The sequence below is a fragment of the Cebus imitator genome, unplaced genomic scaffold, assembly GCF_001604975.1.
Source record: "Cebus imitator isolate Cc_AM_T3 unplaced genomic scaffold, Cebus_imitator-1.0 Scaffold14, whole genome shotgun sequence".
NCBI lineage: Eukaryota > Metazoa > Chordata > Mammalia > Primates > Cebidae > Cebus > Cebus imitator.
The window spans coordinates 5066998-5091642 of NW_016107329.1; positions in this window are offsets into that span (position 1 = coordinate 5066998).

A 24645-nucleotide genomic window follows, 5' to 3' on the forward strand; every position below is an offset into this window, starting at 1 on the left:
CATACTTTCTACTTTCTTTCGTTCCTTCCCTCTGTCTCTGTCTCTGTCTCTATATCTCTCTCTGTCTCTTTTTTGATCCTAGAGTTTAACAAAAATGATGAGCTATGACAGAGCGAGGGCACCTGGGCCAGCCAGAGGAGGAAAGTTGAGTTGTAGTTTCATTCAAGGTGGAGAAAGGAAGAGAAAAAGAGTGGGGAGAGAGGAAGTGAGCGGATGAGTGTGAGAGAGGATGTGAGAGGAGAGAGTAGAAATGAAGAGAAAAAAGGGAAAGAGAGAGAAAGAAAAAGGAGAAAAAGGAGGAGAAAGAAGTAGGGAGAGTCTCAGGCTTTCTTTATAGTTTTCCCAAATGTGTATGTCTCCCTACATTCCACGTATTTTTTGTCTGTTTGGTAAAACATATTATTGTGTCCATTATAAGATTAGATTTGTGTTTTGCTTTTGAGTTTTGCTGTTTTTGTTCAACATTATGGGATTGGGATTCTAACATGTTGATATGTGTATCTTAATTATGTTCAGTGTATAGCATGGCATTGTATGAATATATCCAGGTATTTATCGTTCCTATAGTTGAAGGATATTTGGATTGTTTCCACATTTTTTCCTTTTTATTTATTAATATAAATAATGCTTCTATGAATGTTATTGTATATATCATACGTACAAGAGATTATCTATAAATTAAATTGCTTTGTTATAAGATTGTACATTTTCAATCTAACTACATTTACCATATTTTTCTTTAAGAAAGTTGTACAATTTTTTACACTGTTCAAACATTCTATGAGCATTTCCATCACACCTGCTTGATAACCTTAGTATCATTGGACTTATAATTTTTTTAACTATTGGATATGAAAAGCTGATTCATTGTGGTTCTAACTAAGATTTCCTATATTGTTAATAAGGTTAAATATCTTTTATGTGTTTATTGATCATTTGGGTTTCTTCTTCTGTAAAATTCCACCTTGTATCTTTTTAATTATTTTTCTTATTGAGTGAAGGTGTAAGAGGTGTGTGAACCAGAGCAACTCCATCTTGAATAGGAGCTAGGTAAAAAAAGGCTGAGGCCTACTGGGCTGCATTCCCAGGTGGTTAAGACATTCTAACTCGTAGGATGAGATAGGAGGTCAGCACAAAATACAGGTCATAAAGACCTTGCTGACAAAACAGCTTGCAGCAAAAAAGCTGGCCAAATTGCACCAAAACCAAGACGGTAACCAGAGTGACCTCTGGTGGTCCTCACTGCTACACTCCCACCAGTGCCATGACAGCTTACAAATGCCATAGCAACATCAGAAGTTACCCTATGTTCTAAAAGGGAGAGGCGTGAATAATCTACTCCTTGTTTAGCATGTAATCAACAAATAACCATAAAAATGGCTAACCAGCAGCCCTCGGGTCTGCTCTGTCTATGGAGTAGCCATTCTTTAATTCTTCACTTTCCTAAGAAACTTACTTTTGCTTTGCTGTATGAACTCACCCTGAATTCTTTTTTGCGTGAGGTCTGAGAACCCTTTTCTGGGGTCTGGATCAGGACCCCTCCCTGTAACAATGGGAGTTCTTTATAGCTTGTCATACTAATGATATTTTATTTATTTATCGTAAATACTTTTAGCCACTTTGTGTCTTATATTTTTACTTTCTTTACAGCATCTTTTGATGAACAAACATTCTTAATTTTAATATACTCCAATGTATCAATCTTATCTTTTATGATAAACGGTTTAGCGTCTTGTTTTAGAAAATTCTTTGTTACCTCAAGGTCAGAAGTGTCTTCCCTATTTCTCTTAATATTTCAAAATTTTGCCTTTCACATCTAAGGTTTATCAATTAACTATAAATGTTCCAATCAAAAATACAGTCATTCTTTAAGCTCTCTTTCCAACTGTCATGAGTATTTTTGGCTTACATTGCCAATTTCCTATTCACTTACTACTCTTCAGCTCTTTACTTGTTCTTTTATCTCAGACATTCCATCTGAATTACTCTTTCTTCTGCCTTTAGGCTTTTCTGTTGTAAGGATCTGCCAATGGAAAATCCTCAATCTTTTTCCGAAAATGTTTTTATTTTACGTTTGTTCTTAAAAGACATTTTTCTGGTCTAAAGTTTTAGGTTGACTCTATCTTTCTTCAATCCTGGCCTCCATTGTTGCCATTGAGAAATCATCTGAAAGTCTAATAGCCACTCCGTTAAAGAAAATCTTGATTTTATATATAAAAAATCATAAGACTCCACCAAAATACTGGTTAGAACTAATAAATGAATTCAGCGAAGTTACAGGATACAAGCCAACATACAGAAATCAGGAGTGTTTCCATATTCTAACAACGAATTATCTGGTCTGGCTTAGTGTCCCCACCCAAATTTCATGTTGAATTGTAATCCCCATATGTCAGGGGAGGGATTTGGTGGGAGGGGATAGGATCATGGGTGTGGTGTTCCCCATGCTGTTTTCATGACAATGAGTGAGCTCTCATGAGATCTGGTTGTTTGAAAGTGTGTGGCACTTTCTCCCTCTCATTCTCTCCTGCCCTGGCCAGGTAAGATATGCCTGCTACCTCTTAGTTTTCCACCATAATTCTAAGTTTTCCTGAGGCCTCCCAGCCATGCTTCTGTACAACTTGTAGAACTGTGAGTTTATAAAACCTTGTTTCTTCATAAGTTACCCAGTCTCAGGTAGTTCTTTATAGCAGTGTGAAAATGTACTAACATACTATTCAAAAAAGTAATCAAGAAGAAACCTCATTTATAATAGCAATAAAAAGAAGAAAGAAAAGGCTAATTTAGGATAAATTTAATGAAAGAGGTAAAAGACCTGTACAATGAATACCATAAAACATTGGTGAAAAAAATTGAAGATACAAGTAAATAGAAGATATCCTATATTCACAGATTGGAAGAATTAATATTGTTAAAATATCCATACTAATTCAAAGTGATCTTCAAATTCAGTGCAATCCCTACCAAAATTCCAATGACATTTTTCACAGGAATAGGAAAAACATCCTAAAATTTGTGTGGAACCATGAAAGACCCCAAATAGCCAAAGCAATCTTGAGCAAATGAACAAAGCTGGAGGCCACACTACTTGATTCAAAATATATTTCAAAGCTATAGTAATCAATACAACATGGCGCTGGCATAAAAACAGACATATAGGCCAGTGGATCAGATTTATCCAGAAATAAATCTATCAATTTACAGTAAGATAATTTCAATCAAAGCACCAAGAAGACAATGGAGAAAAGACAGTCTTGTCAACAAACGAAATTGGGAAAACTGGATATCCACATGCAGAAGAATAAAACTGGACCCTTATCTCACACTGTATGAAAAATAATCTCAAATAAATTAAGCACTCAAATGTATGACCTGAAATCTTAAAGTAACTAGAAACAAATATAAAGAAAAAACTTTTTGATATTGGGCTAGGCAATGATTTTTTTTGATATGACCCCAAAAGCACAGACAATAGAAGCAAAAATAGACAAATGAGGCTGCAACAAACTAAAAAGTTTTCTGCATAGCAAAGGAGACAGTCAAGAGTTCAGAGATAACTTATAGGTTGGGAGAAAATGTTTGCAAAGCATATATCTGATAAGGGATTGATATCCAAAACATATATGGAACTCAAACAATTCAGTAGCAAAAAACCAAGTAACCCAATTACAAAAATGGGCAAAGGACCGAATAGACATACAAATGGCCAACAGATATATGAAACAGTGTTCAACATCAGAATTATTAGGGAAATTCACATCAAAACCACAGTGAGATATTGCCTCATATCTACTAGAATGACTGTTATAGAAAAAGACAAAAAATAGCAACTTCTAGTGAGGATGCAGAGAAAGGAGACCCATTGTACACCATTGGTGGGAATGTAAATTAGCACAGCCATTACCTATTAAGAGTGTGTGGTTACCTGGAGAACGGTATAGGGGTTCCTAAAAGGTTAAAAGGAGAACTACCATATGATTCAACAATCTTCATTACCTGATATATAACCAAAGAAAATAAAATCAGTATGTTGAAGAGGTATTGCATCCCCATGTTTATTGCAGCATTCTTAAAAGTCATGATATGGAATCACTCCCAAGTATCAATTGACAGATGAAGGAATAAAGGAAATGTAACATATATATTCTATAGCATAGTACATACTGAATGGAATGTTATTCAGCCTTTAAAAAAAACAAGGAAATTCTGTCATTTGTGACAACATGGATGAACCTGGAGGACATTATGTTAAATAAACCAGGCCCAGAAAGACAAAGAAAGTACATGATCTCACACATCTGTGGAATCTAAAAGATTCTAACTCACAGAGGCAGAGGTAGAATCATGCTTGCCAGGGCCTGGAGAATGAGGGAAATGGGAAGACACTGGTCAAAGGATACAAATTTTCAAGTAAGGTAGGATGAATATGTTCTGGAGACTAACATACTGCTTCGAGATTATTGTTAATACTGTATTGTATACTTGAAATTTGCTAAGAGAGTAGATCTTAAATGTTGCCCATCCCCCCACCCATACACAATAACTATGTGAGGTGATGTATATATTAACTAGCTGATTTGTGGTGATCATTTCACCATGCACTATATATAAAAGCATCATGTTGTACTCTGTAATATAAACAATTTTTATTTGTCAATTACACTTCAACAAAGCTAGAGAAAATAATGTACTTTTATTCTGATTTATCTTAAAAATTGTTTTCTTATTGTCATTGGCATTTTTCAGCTTCACTGTGATGTGTCTGGGTTTTTTGTCTGTGATGTGGATAGATTTTTTTTTTTTGTCCTGGTTGGCATTTATTGGGTAGTTGAGTATATGTACTGATGACTTTATAGAAAATTCTTGGTATCTCTTCAAATATTGCTTGTTCTTCATGTTCTCTCTCCATTATAAACACCCGTTATGCATATATTAATATTAATTTTCTCAATGTGCTTTCCATTTCTCTTTACTTGTCCTTCATATTTCAGAAGAAATGATTGATGAAGAGACACTCTCTGAGCTAAGCTGGGAAGGGGTAAGAGTGTTTCAGAAGGAAGACTGTGGTTTCCTGGGAAAGCTGAGAAGGAAAACCACTCAGGGAGTGATTGGGAGAGGTGTGATGTGAGGACGGTGACATGGGCAGGGACAAGATTCTGTTGTGTCTTCAGCCAACAGGCAGCGGGAAATCATTGTAGGGTTTAGGGTGATGGCGATGGAATCAGATGTGTGTATTAAAAAAATCACCTGGGCCCTCGAGTACAGAATGGATGGAAGACGGCCAAACACATCGTCAGGAGACTAATTAAGAGGCTGTTGTGGTCCAGGCTTGTGCTGATGTGGTTGTAGCTAAGACAGAGAAGCAGGTGGAATGAGAGATACTTAGAAGACAAAAATCAACAGAACTTCATGATTTTAGAAATTCTGGCTTCTACAATCAGAATGAAATAGAAATAGAGAACATGCTATGATATAGAAAGAATAAGCAACATCATTTTTTTCAGACTATATGCCTAGGGAATTTCAAATCATCAACTGAAAAGCTATTTGAATTAGGAAAATTATTCTTTTAATAACCGTCACTTTCCCTATTCTATTTATTTTCTCACTCTCTTCTCTCTCCTCAAATCTCCCACGTCTTTTCTCGCTTTCTCAACATCCCAGCATCTCACTTTCCACCAGGGATATGCTTTTAATTTCAGATAGAAGCTAAAAGCAATTAGAAGAGACAGCACATGCTCCCACCACTGTACCCGCCGCCCATTTATGTGCATGTATTTCCCTGTGCTCCATCTTTTCTCACTTAGCTAGAGGTAAACTGTCCCCACCAAGGCCAAGCCACCATGTGTGAACTGGCTTCTTCTCCATCTACTGCCTCAATTCTCTCTGTCAGCCTCATCACTTTTCTACTCTATTAATTGATCCATATTGACACAGAAACATGATGTAATTGTTTGCTTTTTACAGAGACCCACTTGACCCCATGTAGTATCCAACTGCCTTTCCTCATTTCCCTGCTCCCGTTTGCAGCAGCACTGCTTCATACAGTTTGGCTCTGTGTCCCCACCCAAATCTCGCCTTGAATTGTAATCCCCTCAGCGTGTCAAGAGTGGGAGATGATTGGATAGTGGAGCAGTTCCTCCATGCTATTATTGTGATAGTGAATGAGCTCTCACAAGATCTGATGGTTTTATAAGCATCTGACATTTCCCCTGTTTGCACTCTGTCTCCTGCTGCCATGTGAAGAAGGTTCTTGCTTCCCCTTGGCCTTCTGCCATGATTGTCAGTTTCTTGAGGCCTCCCCAGCTTTGTGGAGCTATGAGCCAATTAAATCTCTTTCCTTTATAAATTACCCAGTCTCCGGTCGTATTGTTATAGCAGTGTGGGAATGGACTAATACACTGCTCAAAAGACTTGTCTCCACTCACTGTCTGCAATTTCTCCCTTCCCACTCCCTTGGACACAATAGGTATATTCCCACCTTATCACTGAACCTGATATGATGAAGGTCATAAGTGACAACCAGTTGCTAACTCCATGTGGGCGAAAGTCAATGACTGAATGACAGAGGGATGTAAACAGTTGCCCCTTTGCAGCGAGGTGCAACGAGCCTCCCTGCAAGCTCAGACTGAAGTTCATCTTCAGTTGAAACCATGCACATTCTTACTTAACTTTGCCTCCTGCCCTATCCTGCTGCCCACACACCCCTGATGACTCTCTTTTCTTTCTTTCTTTCTTTTTTTTTTAAAGACACAGTTTCACCATGTTGGTCAGGCTGATCTTGAACTCTTGACCTCCGGTGATCCAACTGCCTTGACCTCCAAAATCCTTGGATTATAGGCATGAGCCACCACATCCGGCCTATCCCTGATGACTCTCAATAAATCACTTATAAACATCCTCTCTCAGGCTCTACTTCTAGGCAGCCAACTCAAAACAGTTGCTCTATGTCTCATCAGTGGATATTCAGAGAAAAACGTTTCATATGTGTGTCAAATATTAAACCATCTTAACTTTGGTAATGAACCTTTATCAAGATCCCACTCTATCACATTTGGAATTTTTGGAGGTAGTTAAGAAGTTCTATTTAGGTCTTTCTGTGTCCCTGACCTACTCAGGAACATAATTTCACTCAGATGAAGATCTCTTGCTTAGATTTATAATCAACGCCTCTCAGAGTTTCCAGTAATTAACACAGAACTGGCACATGGAAGGTATTCAAGAAATGCTTCTGAATGAAGGAATCGTATTTAGCCCTCTCTTAGACTTCACCCATTTGCCTTGTGTTGCTGCTGTCGATGTCTGTTGCCCTGTAGAATCGGAACCTTGGAGAAGATACTGACTTCTGGTTTCATACAAGCAGGACATATATGAAAAAGGCAAAGCTTCTCTTCTAAAACAACAAACAAGCAAACAAACAAACAAGCTTCTTGAGAACAGACAAATGGTCTAGCACAGATATCTTCACAAAACAGTCGCTTAGCAAAAATCAGTTCATGATGTCAGAGAACCCCATGGTGGAAGGAATTGCGATGGGATTTATTCCAGTCACTTCTTGTTCTAATGCTCCCATCATGTGATGAGGTAGCATAACTGAGAACACAACTCGGGCATGCAGTTAAGTTTGTTAAGCCCATTTCCTGAGAGTTCTTATTTATCTTGGACAATAAAAGTTTCTGATCGGTAAACATTTTTTCTTTCGTATTCATGTATCATTATGCCTTCTAATTCCCATTCATTAGTCTAAATTCTATCAACTGGGGCAGGATTGAGCAAATATAATTTTCTTTCACAGGATGGTGTGCTGGTTAATATTACGTGTCAACTTGATTGGATTGAAGGATGCAAATATTGTTGTAGGTGTGTCTGGGAGGGTGTTGCCAAAGGAGATGAACATTTGAGCCAGTGGACTGGGAAAGGGAGACCCTCCCTCAATGTGGGTGGTCACCGTTTAATCAACTGCCAGCGCAGCTAGAATAAAGCAGGCAGAAGGTGGAAGAAGCCAACTTGCTGAGTCTTCTGGCCTCCATCTATCTCCCGTGCTGGATGCTTCTTGTCCTTGAATGTCAGAATCCAAGTTCTTCAGGTTTTGGACTCTTGGACTTACACAAGTTGTTTGCCAGGGGCTCTCGGACCTTCGGCCACAGACTACAGGCTGCACTGTCTGCTTCCCTACTTCTGAGATTTTGGGACTCAGATGATCCACCACTGGCTTGGTTGCTCCTCCACTTACAGATGGTGTATTGTGGGACTTCATTTTGTGATTGTGTGAGTCAATTCTTCTTAAACCCCCCTTCATATTTACATCTATCCTGTTAGTTCTGTCTCTCTAGAGAATCTGTTTAATGTAAATGGCCTTTCAAACATTTAAAAATAATTATCCCACTCCGAGTTTTTTTTAATACATATTTTTCTGTTTCTTTTAAATCAACATCTAACCCCTCTAATGTGTTCTGCTTCCCACCTCCTCTGGCTACTCAAAGACTTCTCTTTCCTGTCTCTGACTTATTTTGTCAATCTCTCTCTCTCCAGAATACATTATCCTATTAGACTTATACACTATCTAGGATAGTATTCTCCAACTCTGTCAGAGTCAACTTCCCCCTGTTTAAAACAAATATTTTTGCTCCTTTATTCCCTCCAAAATGAAATTCATTGACATTACAACTTACTCACATACCTAGTAAAAATATGAATAAAATGCCTTTGCCATAATAAAACGGAGAAATAAAAGGTATGCAGTTTATAATCGGATAATATGTTTTAACATGTAAATGCTTCAAACACGAGGTAAGTCGCTTCTGAAATGGCTCCCAGTTAAGTTACCCCTTTGTGCCACTCTGCGTATGAGTGTAGGTTAGACCTAACTTGCTTCTGATGAAGAGGGTACAGCAGAAGTGATGGCATGTCCCACGATCGCATTATAAAAGCTGTGACTTCCATCCTTCTCTCTTTCTCCATCCTTCTCACTCTCTACTCCCCCCACACACCCGCTTTTCTCTCTGGCTCTTGCTTACTCTGATAAAGGAAGCTGCCAGATAGAGAGACCTATGTTGAAACAAACTCTGTGCAACCTCGGGCACATTGCCAGGGAGGATCAGAGGCCTTCAGTCCCAAAGCCTGCAAGAAGTGGAATCCTGCCAACAAACCACATGTGTGAGCTTAGACGTGGCTCCATCCCATTGATTGCAGCTTTTATTAGAGCCCCTGAGCCAGAGAAACCAGCTGAGCTAGCTGTACCTGAATTTTTGACCTACAGAAACTGAGATAATAAATGTTATTGTTTTAAACCACCAAATTTTAAGATAATTTGTTACTCAGCAATAGATAACGAATATAATCCACCATGAAGTAGTGGGATGCTTGCATCTACTCCTAGGGAATTATTTGGATGCGAAAGGAGTAAGATCAGAAATCATTCTCAACAGAAAGTTCAGGGCAGGGAAAGAGCAGAGAGCCAAGTAGACTCTAGATTAAAAGCCAAGGTTAGATTAAAACTAGTTTTAGAATGACCAGAGTATTCCAATATTTATTTTTTAAAAAATCAGCCCTTCTACAGCCAAGCAATCTTCATGCCATGTATTCTAAGTTAAAAATCTCAACTAACAATAAGATCCTTGATGCTTTACTTCCTTGGGCGAGCACTGTGATTTGTTTATAGAATCTACATGTCTGCCTGGACAAATGCTATGATATTTTAAAAATGTATATCCTCAATGCCCCTTTAAACAGTGTTTTCTTTCTTAAATGTGTGTAACTTTTGATGATAGCTTCGCTGTTTCCTCCTCTGCCCAGTCTCAGCACATTCCATCTGCCTCACCTGAATGTCTGAGGCCTTCTTTCCCCAATGATCCTGAGGAAAATCTTGGAGGGGTTTCTTAGTCTATGGATTTTGTTCTCCACAAAAGTATAAAATAAGAGGATGAGGGAAATAACCTTAACTGAAGTGAACACATGCTGATATGGTTTGTCTGTGTCTTCACTCAAATTTCATTTTGAATGTAGCTCCCATAATTGGGAGATAATTGAATCATGGGGGCTATTTCCCCCACACTGTTCTCATGGTCGTGAATCAGTCTCACGAGATCTGACGGTTTTATAAGGAGTTTTCCCTTTGGGTTGGCTCTCATTCTCTCTTGCCATCGCCATGTAAAGAGTGCCTTTCACCTTCCGCCTTCCATCATGATTGTGCCTCCACAGTCTCACAACCAACCGTGAGTCCATTAAACCTCTTTTTCTTTATCAATTACCCAGTCTTGGGTGTATCTTTATCAGCAGCATGAAAACGGACGAATACACATGAAAAGCATGTCAAGACCAATGTTACAGACTGAATGTTTTGTTCCCACCCAAATTCCTATGCTGAATCCCTAACAGCCAATGTGGCTGTATGTGGAGGTGGGGCCCATAAGGAGGTAATTGGGTTTAAAAATGGTCAAGATCCATGAGGCGTAGAGAGACTAGAGACCTCTCCCTCGTCTCCCAACCGAGGCTCACACAAGCAAGAGGTCATGTGAGCACGCAGTGAAATGGCTGCACCTACAAATCAAGAAAAGAGGTCTTGGAATAAAACTTAATTTACTGACACCTTGATCTTGGACTTCCAGCCTCAACAACTGTGGGAAATACATTTCTTTTGTTTAAGTCACCCAGTCTGTGAGTTTTTAAATGGCAATTTGAACAGACTAAGAAAATAAGCCACAGACTCAGGCCATTGAAGTGACAAAAATGAGGAAGTATGGTAATCTTATGAAGGAGTGCAACCTTATTAATCATTTGCAAATACAGATAAAAAGAATTTTTTTGTTATGATGTGGGTCAGAGTGATGTGGAGTATCATAGAAAACAAACTACTTTGCAACCCTACCTGATTATAGATGATACATACATTCAGTCCTAATTTTGGATGAGATTTCTAAAAGTTGTGTGGGACAAAGGGCTGTTTTGCCTTTGCACATCGCCTTGCACATGGCATGATATCTGGCATTTCTGGCTCCTGACTACTAAATTCCAGTCGTTCCCCTTTAATGATTTGACAATCAGAAATCATCCCATAAATTTTCGAAACTCCCTTCTGAGTGGTGACTCCCCTATTGAAAATCATTCCTCTATTATTTCTTTAAAATTCATCATCAACTGCTGTCAACTCTACTGTCAAAACAAGTCCTGCCATTCATACATGATTAGCTCATGTCCGTGAGCAAGAATCCACACTCAGTTCAGGGAAGGAGCCTAAGATTGAGTCCTGAATCAATCAGTGCACTGTATTCATCTAGTGACAATAGCTAGACATGATCCAATCAGAGCCAATGACACATAATGGAGCTTTTGATTAATATCTTGGGAAAGAGACTCTGGTCCTCCCAGCCGCCTTGGATTACAGAGGCTGTAGGTATGGAGCTGCTTAACCATCTGCTGTGTTGCAGGGCCTCCAGTAAAAACCAATCCAGTGGAATACATAGCTGGGTTTGAGTCCTCTATGTGTGATGCTTTCCAAGCATTAAGTCATGCAAGATTTGAAGAGGCAGAAACTATATTCCTGCTTTATGGTGAGGTTGGGGGTGGGGGGTACCAAACAGCATGGTGCAGGAAGAGCTTGTATATGGAATCTATGATCCTCGTAGTTTCGTATAATATTTTCTGCACTTTATTGATCATTGAACCAGTTATATGCTCCAAAGGTTACATCTTGTAGCCAGAGGGAAGGAAAGAAAAAGCAAGTTAACACACAGGTGCACAAAAGTACCTTCCCAGTTCTAATTATTTTGTTTATTGTCTGTCTCTCTTCACTCAAGTGTAATCTTCATAAAGGCAAGATTTGATACCTGTTTTGTTTATTGCTGTACTCCTGGTACTGAAGATGGTGCCACTGAGATGAGGGAAAGGTAAGCCTTGATTTCCAGATTTTCCATTTGCCATCTAAACAGTATTTATTAATATCCACTCCCTTTCTGCTTTTTAACTTTTTATTATGAAAAACTTCCTGGCCAGGCACAGTGGCTTATGCCTGTAATCCCGGCACTTTGGGAGGCCGAGGAGGGCGGATCATGAGGTCAGGAGATTGAGATCATCCTGGCCAACATGGTGAAACCCCATCTCTACTAAAAATACACAAAAATTAGCTGGGTGTGGTGGCATGCATCTGTAATCCCAGCTATGAGGGAAGCTGAGGATGGAGAGTGGCTTGAACCTGGGAGGCGAAATCGCAGTGAGCAAAGATCGCACCACTGCACTCCAGCCTGGCGTCAGAGAGAGACTCTGTCTCAAAAGAAAAAAAAAAAGAAAATTGTCTAATATATACAAGTATGAACCTCCTTGTACCCACTATCCAACTTCACCATTATCATGGCAACTCATTTTCACTTATCTCCAGCACAACTCTCCCTCTTTGCCTCTCTAATTAGATTACATTAAAGCAATTCTCAAAAAGTTTCTACACACCTCTTTTTTTAAAATTTATGGGTATATAAGGTAGTTATATATATTATGGGATATATGAGATATGTTGATACGGACATGCAATATGAAGTAATCACATCATGAAAAGTGGGATATCCACATCCTCAAGCATTTGTCCTTTGTGTTACAATCGAATTATACTACTGTAGTTATTTTTAAATGTACAGTTAAATTATTTTGACTATAGTTACCCCCTTGGGCTGTCAAATACAAGGTATTGTTCATTCTTTTTACTTTTCTGGTACCTGTTTACCATCCTCACCCCCTCTCCACCCTCCACTTCACTTCCTAGCCTCTGGTAACCATCCTTCTATTCTCTAAGTCTATGAGTTCAATTGTTTTGATTTTTAAAACCCATAAATAAGTGAGAATATTTGACGTTTGTCTTTCTGTGCCTGGCCTCCAGTTCCATCCATGTTGTTGCAAATGACAGGATCTCATTTTTTTGATGGCTGAATAGTACTCTACTCTGTATAAGCACCTCATTTCCTTGATCCATTCTTCTGCTAGTGAACACTTTGGTGGCTTCCAAGTTTTGGCTACTGTAAATAGTGCTGCAATAAGCATAGGAGAGCAGATATCTCTTCAATATACTGATTTCCGTTCTTTTGGGTATAAAACCAGCAATAGGAATGCTGGATCATATGGTAGCTCTATTTTTAGTTTCTTGAGGAAACTCCAAACTGTTCTCCATAGTGGTTGTACTAGTTTATATTCCCATCAAGTGTGTACAAGGGCTCATTTTTCTCTATATGCTCTTCAGCATTTGCTATTGCCTGTCTTTTGGATAAAAGCCACTTTAACTGGGGTGAAATTCTATCTCATTGTAGTTTTGACTTGCATTTCTCTGATAATCAATGACGTTGAGCACATTTTCATATGCCTGTTTGCCATTTGTATATCTTCTTTTAAGAAATGTCTATTCAAATATCTTGCCCATTTTTAAAATTGGATTGTTATTTTTTTTTCCTGTACAGTTGTTTGAGCTCCTTATATATTCTGGTTACTAATCCCTTGTCAAATGGGTAGTTTGCAACTATTTTCTCCCATTCTGTGGGTTTTTATTTTGCTGATTGTTTACTTCAATGCGTGAACCTTTTTAACTTGATATGATCCTGTTTGTCCATTTTTGCTTTCTTTGCCTCTATTCATAGGGTATTAATGAAGAAATTTTGCTCTGTAATCTGACTTTTTGATTTCCAATTTGGATGCCCTTTATTTCTTTCTGTTTTCTGGTTGCTGCAGCTAGAACTTCCAGCACTATATTGAGTAACAGTGGGGACAGTGGACATCCTTGTCTTGTTCCAGATCTTAGAGGAAAAGCTTTCAGTTTTTCCCCATTCAGTATGATACTTGCTGTGGTTCTGTCATAGGTGGCTTTTATTATGCTGAGCTATGTTCCACGCCCAGTTTTCTAAGTTTTTTTTCATGAAGCATGTTGAATTTTATCAAATGCTTTTTCAGCATCTATTGAAATAATCACATGGTTTTTGTCCTTTATCTGTTCATATGATGTATCACATTGATGATTTGCATATGTTGAACCATATCTGGAATAAATCCCACTTTGTCACAATAAATAATCTTTTAAATATATCGTTGAATTCTGTTTGCTAGTATTTTGTTGAGGATTTTTACATCAATATTCCTCAGAGATATTGGCCTATAGTTTTCATTTTTTTTTTATGTCTTTGGTTTTGGTATCAGGATAATACTGTCCTTGTAGAATAAGTTTGGAAGTATTCTGTCCTCTATTTTTTCAGAATAGTTTGAATAGGATTGGTATTAGTTCTTTTTTAAACACTTGGTAGAATTCAGCAGTGAATCCATTAGGCTCTGGGCTTTTTGTTACTGGGAGACTTTTATTACGTCTTCTGTTATGGGCCTGTTTATGTTTAGAATTTCTTTCTGGTTCAATCTTAGTAGGTTATATGTGTCTGGAATTTATCCATTTCCTCTAGATTTTCCAATTTATTGGCACATAGTTGCTCATAGTAGCTACTAGTGGTCCTTCGAATTTCTGCAGTATCAGTTGTAATGTCTCCTTTTTCATCTCTGATTTTACATAGCTAGGTCTTCTCTCTTCCTTTCTGCATTAGTCAGGCTAAAAGTTTGTCAATTTTATATTTTCAAACAAACCAATATTTTGTTTTGTTGATCTTTTGTACTGTTTTATTCATTTCAATCTTATTTATTTCTGCTCTGATTTTTATTATATCTTTTCTCCTATGAATTTTGGGTGTGGTTTTCTCTTGCTTTTCTAGCTCTTTAAAATGCATCATTAAGTTATTTACCTGAAGTTTTTCTTCTTTTTTGACGTAGGCACTTACAGTTATTAATTTCCCTCCTAGTCCTGCTTTCATTGTATCCCATAGGTTTTGGCATGTTTTATATCTATTTTCATTTGTTTTAAGAAATTGTTCCATTTCCTTCTTCATTCTTTCATTGACTCACTGGTCATTTAGGAGCATATTGTTTAATTTCTATGCGCCTGTATAGTTTCGAAAATTTGTTGTTGATTTCTAGTTTCATTCCATTGTGGTCAGAGAAGATGAATGATATTATTTCAATTGTTTGAATGTTTTAAGACTTGTTTTGTGACCTTACATATGGTCTATTCTTGAGAATGATCCATGTGCTGAGAAGAATGTGTATTCCTTTGGATGAAATGTTCTGTAAGTGTCTATTAGGCCCATTTGTTCTTTTAGCAACTCATCTCTAGTTTCTGGAACACTGGCTCCTTATTTGTTATCTCTTTTCTTTCTAGCCACTCTTCCTTGGTTCCTGAGCTTCTGGGGAGCTCTGGAGTAGGGACGGTCCTTTGGTGTTGTCCTGCCCTGAGATAAGGGGAATGGGTCTTTATTATCATTGATCAGTCACTGAGTCAAAGGTGCTCCCTGGAGGGAATGAAAACTTGGGTGGAGCTCTCTTGAACTGTTGTAGGGTGGATCTGAGTAGCTCACAACAGTATCCACTACAATCTTCCCCTTATGCTATCATATCCATTACTTTCATATAATAAGTTTTGGATACAGCTTCCATAAGTCTTTGCTTGGTCTGTTTCATGTTGCTTTAAAAGAATACCTGAGGCTGGGTAATTTATAAAGAAAAGAGGTTTATTGGCTCACAATTGTGGCTGGAAAGCCCCAGAGCCTGGCATCAGCATCTGCTTGGCTTCTGCTGAGTGCCTCCTGCTGCATCACAACATGGTGATGAAGCAGAAGAGGAAGCAGGGCTGTGCAGAGGGAACCGAACATGAGAGGCAACCTCACTTTATAACAACACGTTCTCGGGGAACTAATTTATTTCTAAGAGAATTAACCCAGCCTGAGGGAAAGAGATTAATCCATCTTAATGATCTAATCACCTTTTAAAGGCAGCACCTCCCAACACCACCATATTGGGAGTTAAGGTTTCAACCCGAGTTGTGGCTAGGACACTCAAACCATAGCAGTCTTTTTCCCTAGTATGTTGTGAGAGGAAGGTTATTGGGATGAACCACAAGCTCTGCAGCTGATCTCAGGACTGCAGCTGACAGTCATCATCTTCCTCCTGTACTATCAATTCTAGAGTCCCTTCACCACCAGTTACCGCCTTTGCTGATATAGGTAGCTGGTGAAGTGACCTTAATTTCTGAGAGGGGTAAGATCCTGATCACAATGCTCTTCTTAGGTTATGGCTCTTGCATTTATCCATTTACTTTTAATATGGATCATAAAAACAAGAGGCTACTCAGTGGATTACATTCATACCAAACACCTTCTCTTTTGCCTCCATTTGTGTAAAAGCAGCCATATCTCCTCTTGATGATTAGGCTCAACTCTCCTGCCAGGATGACTACTCCTTTTATTGACTGATGGATACTCATGGCATGAAGAGATTGAACTGTCCAGGCAGATGCATGCCATTGATTAAATTGTAGTATGTCTCTTACTGTGACCCCTGATAGAAGTATTCTTCTTCAGAGAACTAGGCCCTCTGTGTCTGCATAGCCCAGTGTGATGGGGATGGAAAGGATGAATTCTCTAATGGGCTCAATTTGTAGTAATGAAAAGAGGGGCTATTACTTCTACTTCATGGTTCCTAGGCCCAGGTATCTATTGACTCATAGTGTATGTTGCATCCTAGAGAACGGCACCCCTTACTCCCTTATTCAGAGAGTATGTTCTCCATGCTGGAATCTCAGCAGCATTTTCAAAAGGCCTTTCCAACAGACTTTCAGTGTCTGGTTATGTGATGAAGCCAGTAGATCTCATGGCCATATGCCCATTGCCACACCTCCTTTCATGTGACATAGTTTTCTTGGTGTGATGCAATGTTATATGAGAATTCAATGTCAGTGGCTCAACCACTATGTTAGCCCTTGGATACTGCTAGTGGCTAAGGAAAAAAGGCAAACTTATACCAAGAATATGTCAATTCAAGCTATAATGCGTCACTGTTGCTTATGGGGTGTGTGTGTGTGGGGGGGGGGTAAAATGTAGTCAACTTGCCTCCAAAACACAAATTGGTCTCCTTGAGGATGGTGCAATACTGGGAGCAGAGGGTTGTCTCTGGTGCTGATGACCTGGACATTCAGTAGCAGGAGTGATATCAGCACTGGAGAGTGGGAACACATGTTTTGAACCCATGTATAGTCTCCATCCTTGCACCATGGCTGCCCTGTCATGCTCAGTTATGACCAAACTGTGGTGGCCAAAGACAGAGGATGGCTGATGTCAACTGGCTGAGCCATTCCACTTACCAGATTGTTAAGTGCCCATTCTGCAGTGGAGGCTTTCTGGTGTGTATCCACATGCAATATGGAGATCTTCAAACTTTGAACACACTCCCTTATATCCAGCCATGTGTCTCTTGAGTTTTCAACCTTTCTCCTTCCAGGTCCTTGACACACCAGTTAAGTGACTCACCACTGGCCATTTATCTATGCATATTCTTACCATGGACCACCTCTCTCACCAAGAAACCAAAACGGAAGAAGAGGTGCACCACCTTGCCCATTAGGAGGATTCCTCCTTAATGCTCTGTTTAATGTTACATCTGAGAGGCCCTGTGTGAAGCACTTTATTTTAGCTTGCACACCCAGACAAAACAGCACGTTCATGAACCAAGCTTGGCTTTTCTCTTCCTGTGTCAGGTGGTTATAAGGGACCTCTCTCCATGCAGCCCTTATAAAGATTTGTGGGAGAGATGCAGGTGCAACAGTGGTGATAACAGGCAGGCCAGGATCACCTGTTTTTGTAGATTATTTGTGTCCTTTAAACAAACGCCCTTGAAACATAAATGAGCTACAAAACATATTAATTATTATTTGGTTCGTGACTACCCGAAATGTACTACTTCCATCTTACTGTGGATTATGTCAGGGCTACTTGACCTTATGACTTGTTGAATTTGAACTCAGTTCACAAATTGAGTTCAATTCCAATTGCATAGTACATGAGGTGCCACGGTCACATGCTCTACCCCTAGCAGATCCTAATAGCACACCAAGAGCTGGTTTCTAAATGGATTCTACTTCTCACTGCAGCCGGCATAGTCTTCTTCCAGAACCCGAAAGGTATGCACTGGAGACTATTGAGGCTTGTCATAAATTCCAAAGAGCATCTTTTTCCAGCACAGACACTTCAAACACCATAGGGCCTACCAATCACATGGTCAAAACCACTGACCCTATTATATATCACATCCCAGACCTGGTCCAGAGCCATTTCCTGATCTGAGCTGTGCTCAAAGCTGACATATTGTGTGGTGCAGTCAGCAATCATTTGTCTTTTATTTTAAGAAAAAAAAAATGCCCTAGCTTCTTCAGGCCACTAGTTCCCAAAAGAACTTCACTAATATGGTAGATCTCATGTTCGTAGATTTTATTACGAATGCTCTGAAGTGCATGTGTCTTTGCAAGGCCCCTTGCATACCTGCCACTCCTTGATCATCCAGTCTGATGAAAGTGATATAATAATATAGTGGACCAATACGTGCCCTGTAGAGTGTTCGGATGGCACAGGCTCCTCCATATCAGATTATGATTGCAGGCAGAACATATTTCTGTGTATTCCAGATAAATGTGAATGGTTTCTGACCCACCTTATTCTGCTCTGGTAAGGCTGTCATACCTGACCAACATGGTGAAACCCTGTCTCTACTAAATACAAAAAATCAGCTGCGGATGGTGGCACATGCCTGTAATCCCAGTTACTCGGGAGGCTGAGGCAGGATAATCAATTGAACCTGGGTGGCAGAGGTTGCAGTGAGCTGAGATCACGCCACTGCATTCCAGCCTGGGCAACAAGTATGAAACTCTGTCTTAAAAAGAAAAAAATCACATCTGGTACAACATCTGCAATGGAACTTACTACTTTACTGAGTTTGGTGCTGTCTACTGTCACTCTCCAGCAACTGTCTGGTATATTAAATGGGATATGATGGGGCCCACCAGCCCCAAACGGTTTAGGTGTTAAAGGATAGCGCCAAGCATTTTCCCCAGGGGTGGGATATTGCCTATCTTGGCCAAGGGAGCAGTAGCAGAGCTTGTCACTTGGCCTTCCCCAATAAGATACCTCTTATCCCAAAAGCCAAGGAACACATGTAGGTGTTTTGCTAACTTCCAAGTATATCCATTCCAGCTGCACATTTGGGAAACAGGAAAATGACCATGGGGTGGGTCCATGAATCCAGTGGACCATTGGAACCCTGATCAGTGCTGAAACTCCATTCCTGGCCCACAAGCACCCCACTCCAATAGAGGGCCCTAAGGAGTCCTGCGTTCTCTGGGTGTGAATGTCAGCTCAGACCCTGTGTCCAGCATTTCTCAAAATGTTTGCATATTCTGCTTGTCCAGTGTATAGTTGTTTAAATAAGTGACCACAGGCACATTTGGCAAAGAACCATTGGAACCATCACCATGTTCCCTTGCCGTGGGTGATGCTGGGAACCTGACCTCCCTTTTAATTAGTGGATTCTGGGTCAGATAAACTGACTCAAGGATTAAGATCTGTTTTATTTCTTCTTCCATCATCTATCACAACACTCTGGCATTTCAACTTACTTAATGTGGGCTATAATTTTCTCCGGAGTTCCAGGAGTCATCCTAGCAGCACGATGAAAACAGCTTCCAGAGTCCTTGCCAGGGTGGCAAATCATCTAGCACAGTAGACTGCTCCCATATAAATAAACTCACCCTTTTCCAACTTCATGCTTCCCCTGCTTTGATTCATTCCCCTCATCCAGTCCCATAAACAGCCTCTGGCTTTGGCCATTGCATGCTGGCCTGCTGCCCTTAGGCACGTTGTTCCTTCCTTCGCTCAGCAGGCTCTGCATTTCCCCGCCGCGTGCTTTCTCACCTGACTCTAGTGATGGGCCTGGTCAAGGCAGGAGGTGGGGGTGGGTCCTTAGGAGCCCTGTGCTGTCTTGCGGTTCAGAGACTTCTGCATCTTGTTCAAGCAAGGGCAGAGCACAGCCTCTCACACGGAGGTCAGGGCCCTCTGTGAGCCCGGAGGGCACTGAGTGGAGTGCTGAGGTTTTGTTTGTTTTGTTTTGTTTTGAGATAGAGTCTCACTCTGCTGGCCAGGCAGGAGTGCAGTGATGTGATCTCAGCTCACTGCAACCTCCGCCCCCCAGGCTCAAGCTATTCTCGTGCCTCAGCCTCCTGAGTAGCTGGGACCACAGGCGCGTACCACCTCGCTTGACTAATTTTTTGTATTTTTAGTAGAGATGGGGTTTCACCACATTGGCCAGCCTGGCCTCTAACTCTTGACCTCAGGTGATCTGCCCGCCTTGGCCTCCCAAAGTGCTGGGATTATAGGAGTAAGCCACTGCACCTGGCCTCAACTGTTGAGGTTTTGAGAGCATTAATTCTGATGTCCCACTCATCCCTAATAGGCCCCTGATATTATCATAGCAGAAACCTGGGATAAGATTCAATTCTTTTTGAAGTGCTGCTGTTCTTATAATGAATTGCTGGGCCTTCCCAGTAGCTTTTTTGGTCTTCCTGACACAGGATAATAGTCTCTTCTGATGCCTCCAGTGAGGCTTTCTCTCTTTCCCACTTTCCTTTCAGTGATGATTCACAGCCCTGAGCCTCACATTGTCTTTCTCTAATGCCTGTCTGATGCCTCCAGTGATTCAGCCAGAGCCATTAGAGTCCATTGTTTTCAGGACTGCTACTTTTTGTCACTCTCAAAAGCCTGGGAGATTGCTATCTACCCAGGTATTCTCTGCCACTCCTTTCCCACCCCAGTTCATCGTCAGTGAAAGTTCTGATACTTTCCCTTCTCCTGCAAGCCAGGGCTGGGACATCTCACTTCCAGCTAGCAGGAGGATGACCCAGCTCTAAAATTCCAATGTACAGTTCATTTTCTTGAATCACTCCTGGCACCAACTGTATTGAGTCACGTTCTCTGGGAAACAGACTTGCAGGTAACAATTTCCATGAGAAGTTTTTTGGGGACTGACCTTGGTGCTTATATCTGTAAAGGTGTAAAGGTGGTAGCACTGGGCAGAAGGAGATGTTGAGCTTTGTTGCAGTTGCAGCAGAGGCATCGGTCAATCTTGCATGGAGTCTGAGCTGGGAGGGCCTCCCAGAGCTGGGACACCATGAGGCAAGGGCCAGGCCTCTGCTTCCCACATTTGTAGATCAGTCATTGGATGCAGCTGTCTCTGGGATGATGCCATGAACTTGGGCATGGTGGCTGTCTTCAGCTAAGAGCAGTTTCCAGGGAGGGACTCAGTGGAGAGCCCTGACGAACGCCCCAGCCCACCCAACAGTCAGCTGCAGAGAGGATGATAGGGTCTGCCTGGGATTCACAAAAGCCATGACTGCCCCTTTTTCATGCCTCTTGATCTGTCTGCTCCCTTTTATGCATTTATTCTTCCAAGGTTTGCATGCTTAGGCTTTTTCTTCTTGGGTCTGCCTTTCTTTGGGGGGATGGGGCTGCAGGGAGCATTGCATCGACTTCCTTGACTTTAGCTGCACCCTGTCCTCAGACCTCAGTGATTCCCGCCTACTTGTTTATCCTTCTGTTTTTACTGGGCCTCTTTGGACTTCCCGCCTCTTTGCATCACCCCCGCAACTTCCTGATTCGCCCCCTAAATCCTACCTCTGTACAATACCTGTGTGTGCCTTGTATGTGAGTCCCCGTGGCTCACACGGTGTGGACCCAAGCTTCTGTTCTTGAGTTCGCAGCACCAATATCAGAGCTTGTTTGGAAGTGACACGTGTTAAATTAGTGCATATTCCCTACTTTTTGCCTTGGTGTCCAACTTAGCTCTCTCTTTCCACCCTACCTTAGCCCTGCCTCACTCCATTATCCACAGGTTTTACAAAGCTACCAGAGGAAACTTTCTAAAATACGAATCTTTACTCATGGAAAAATATTTATGGAACGTTTGCAGTGTCCTACGTAAATTATTTTCTAGGCGTCGGTGATGAACAATACAAAGTTCCTGCTCTCATAGAACTTACATTTTAGCGAGAAGACAGGCAATGGAAATAAGTGAATGAATGAATGGATAGGTGCTAAATGCTATGCGGGGAATTAGACTGATATGATAGAGTGAAGACATGGCTATTTTATAATAATGTCAGTTGCCTGATTAAAAACTGCCAGAGGTTTCCCACTGTCTTCAGGGGAGACTTCAGACTCCTGTGACACAAAAGCCTCCCACGGAGAAAAGTTCTGGACCCCTGGTGTGGATCGGATGGCCCCTTGGATTTGGTAATTTGGGCGCTGGTTCTTCCAGGAGGCCAGGCCTTCTGCCCCTGGGGCCTTCCTCCTGGCCTCCTTCCTTCCTCCTCCCGGGATTCCCTTCTCAATGGAACAATGTTGCTTTTGACCAAAGTGACAAAAGCCCAGCTGGCCTCAGCAGGTTTATTCTTGTCAGTGTCCGAAACCAGACAATTAACAATCCATTTCAACAGGGACTTTTGCCACTATTTTTGGGAAACGTGGACTGTGACACAACTTTTGGAGAAAGATAGATTTTTTCTAAGCATGGAGGTGCAATGCTGATTTCTACTGGGTCCAGGCACTGTGGCTTGATCTGCACCCACACAACACTCTCTCTTCCTAGCCCAGTATCCCCTCCCCTAGTCCCCACCCCATTTTATCTCTCTGAGATTTTGGAGAGAGATTTTGTTAAGCTAGAAAACAAAACGAAACCAAGCACGTTATCAGTAGGTTACAGGTCAAAGGCAATAAGTCCTCAAAAATTCCAGTTCTCATCAGGAACCTGGGACTTTTCACTGAACTCACTGTAGACAGAGGAAGCAGAGGGTCCCCTGCCCCTGGCAGGCTCCCACCAAGCTGCCATTACTTATTGATGGGGTCATCTAATTATTGATCTGAAAAAATTGATGGTGGACTCCTAAACATCCCCGAGTCCAGCAAAGCTCTTCCCCCTTCCTCCCCGCATTGCTGCTCCTCCTCTTTTTCCCTTTATTTGGCGTTACCGTCATTGCCTTTCCCGTTTCTCTGTCTCCTTTCCTTGGACTCCTGCAGCCCTGGGTCACTAACTTAGCTTTCACCCCCCCTAGTGGCGAGTAAGGCAAATCACCCATTTGCTTGCTGGTTATGAGAACTACAGACAGCTTCACGCGCTCTCAGGGGCTGAAAAGATGTTAAAATGAAAGAAAACATCTATTTATTACTCAGAGGAGATTAAACTTTTATTTTTACCACAACAGATAGTCCAGCCAGAAATCTTGAGATATTTGTCCTTTATTATTTGGTTATGACACACACAAGAAATTACAACTACAGTGTATCAATAGCATTTCATAACTTGTACAGCAAAGCCTTTTAGGTATTTTTTCTATTATTATATATAAAAATATAATTAATTAAAAATAAAATCATTTCTCATTATACCTGAATTTTGATGTAAATGAAGTTGATATTGTAAGATGGATTATTAGTCATGTTGATTGTCCTTTTTAGTAAAATCAGCATGTTGTACTGAAAAAAAAAGTTTAATATTAGGGTTTAGCTTGTGTTTCTGAGATTGGAAACAGCCTTAAGAGGGGCGAGGTGAGCCATTATGACATGCAGAGGCCTGGGAAGACCTTTGTGTCGGTAAAAATTTTACCCTGTGTTATGTGGCCTTGGGCTAAACGCAAATGTTCACATTGATAGGAAGTTATCATCAAAATAAATGAATTATCAGCTCTTTCTCCTTTCCACCATTAAACCTCTGCAAGTTTAACTCTGAGCAGCTGCAAGGAGGGTGAGAGGCAGTTCTGCAAGGAGCTGGGTGGATTTTCATAATACTGGGAGGTTAAAGAACAGAATGAAAATGGGGACAGAGAACAGGGAGCACTTTAGGAGGTGGAAATGGGGTGTGATACTGTAACTCTAGCTCTTGTTGGGCGCAGCTTTTTAAAATTTATATTTCATGAGTCCTAGGAAAATTCTTCTCCCCAAAATGGCAGTAGTACAGACCTGGGGCTGTAAGGACTTCATTCTTTTTTTTTTTTTTTTTTTAAGATGTAAAATGTTAACTCCTTAAATCCTCCCTATGACATTATGAGGAAGGTGCTATTGTAACATTCACTGTGCTGATACGGAGACACAAGAGAAGTTAGGCAACTTGCCCAGTGTCACTTAACAAGTAAGCAAGGAGTGTGGCTTCCACCCTAGCAATCTGGCCCCAACATTCGTGCATTTGCTTATTCTCCAGGGCTGCTCTTCTAGCTGCAGGATCTGAGCTGGAGGTCAGGAGCCTCAGCTTTGTGACTGAAGGATGTTAAACCAGACAACTCAAATGTATTGCACTGTTCCTACTTTGGGTCCACCATGATCATGTAGGCAACACTGATTGAAGATCATTGCAACTAGGTCTAAAAGAGGATATTCTTGTACTGCAGCTTCATTTGGTATGCAGAATTAGATCTTATCCTTTGAATTCTGAGCTTATTTCTGCTTATTCCAGGTGGCCCCAATTTCTATGGGTTTACATGGTTGAGATAAAAGTATTCCTTGCTCCCCTAATGGACATCCATTTAATTAATTTCTTAAAGGAAATACAATTTTTAAAAGAAAGTGTTTTCATGCAGTTTAAGCATTAAAAATTTAGTTTAAGGCCGGGCGCGGTGGCTCAAGCCTGTAATCCCAGCACTTTGGGAGGCCGAGGTGGGTGGATCACGAGGTCAAGAGATCGAGACCATCCTGGTCAACATGGTGAAACCCC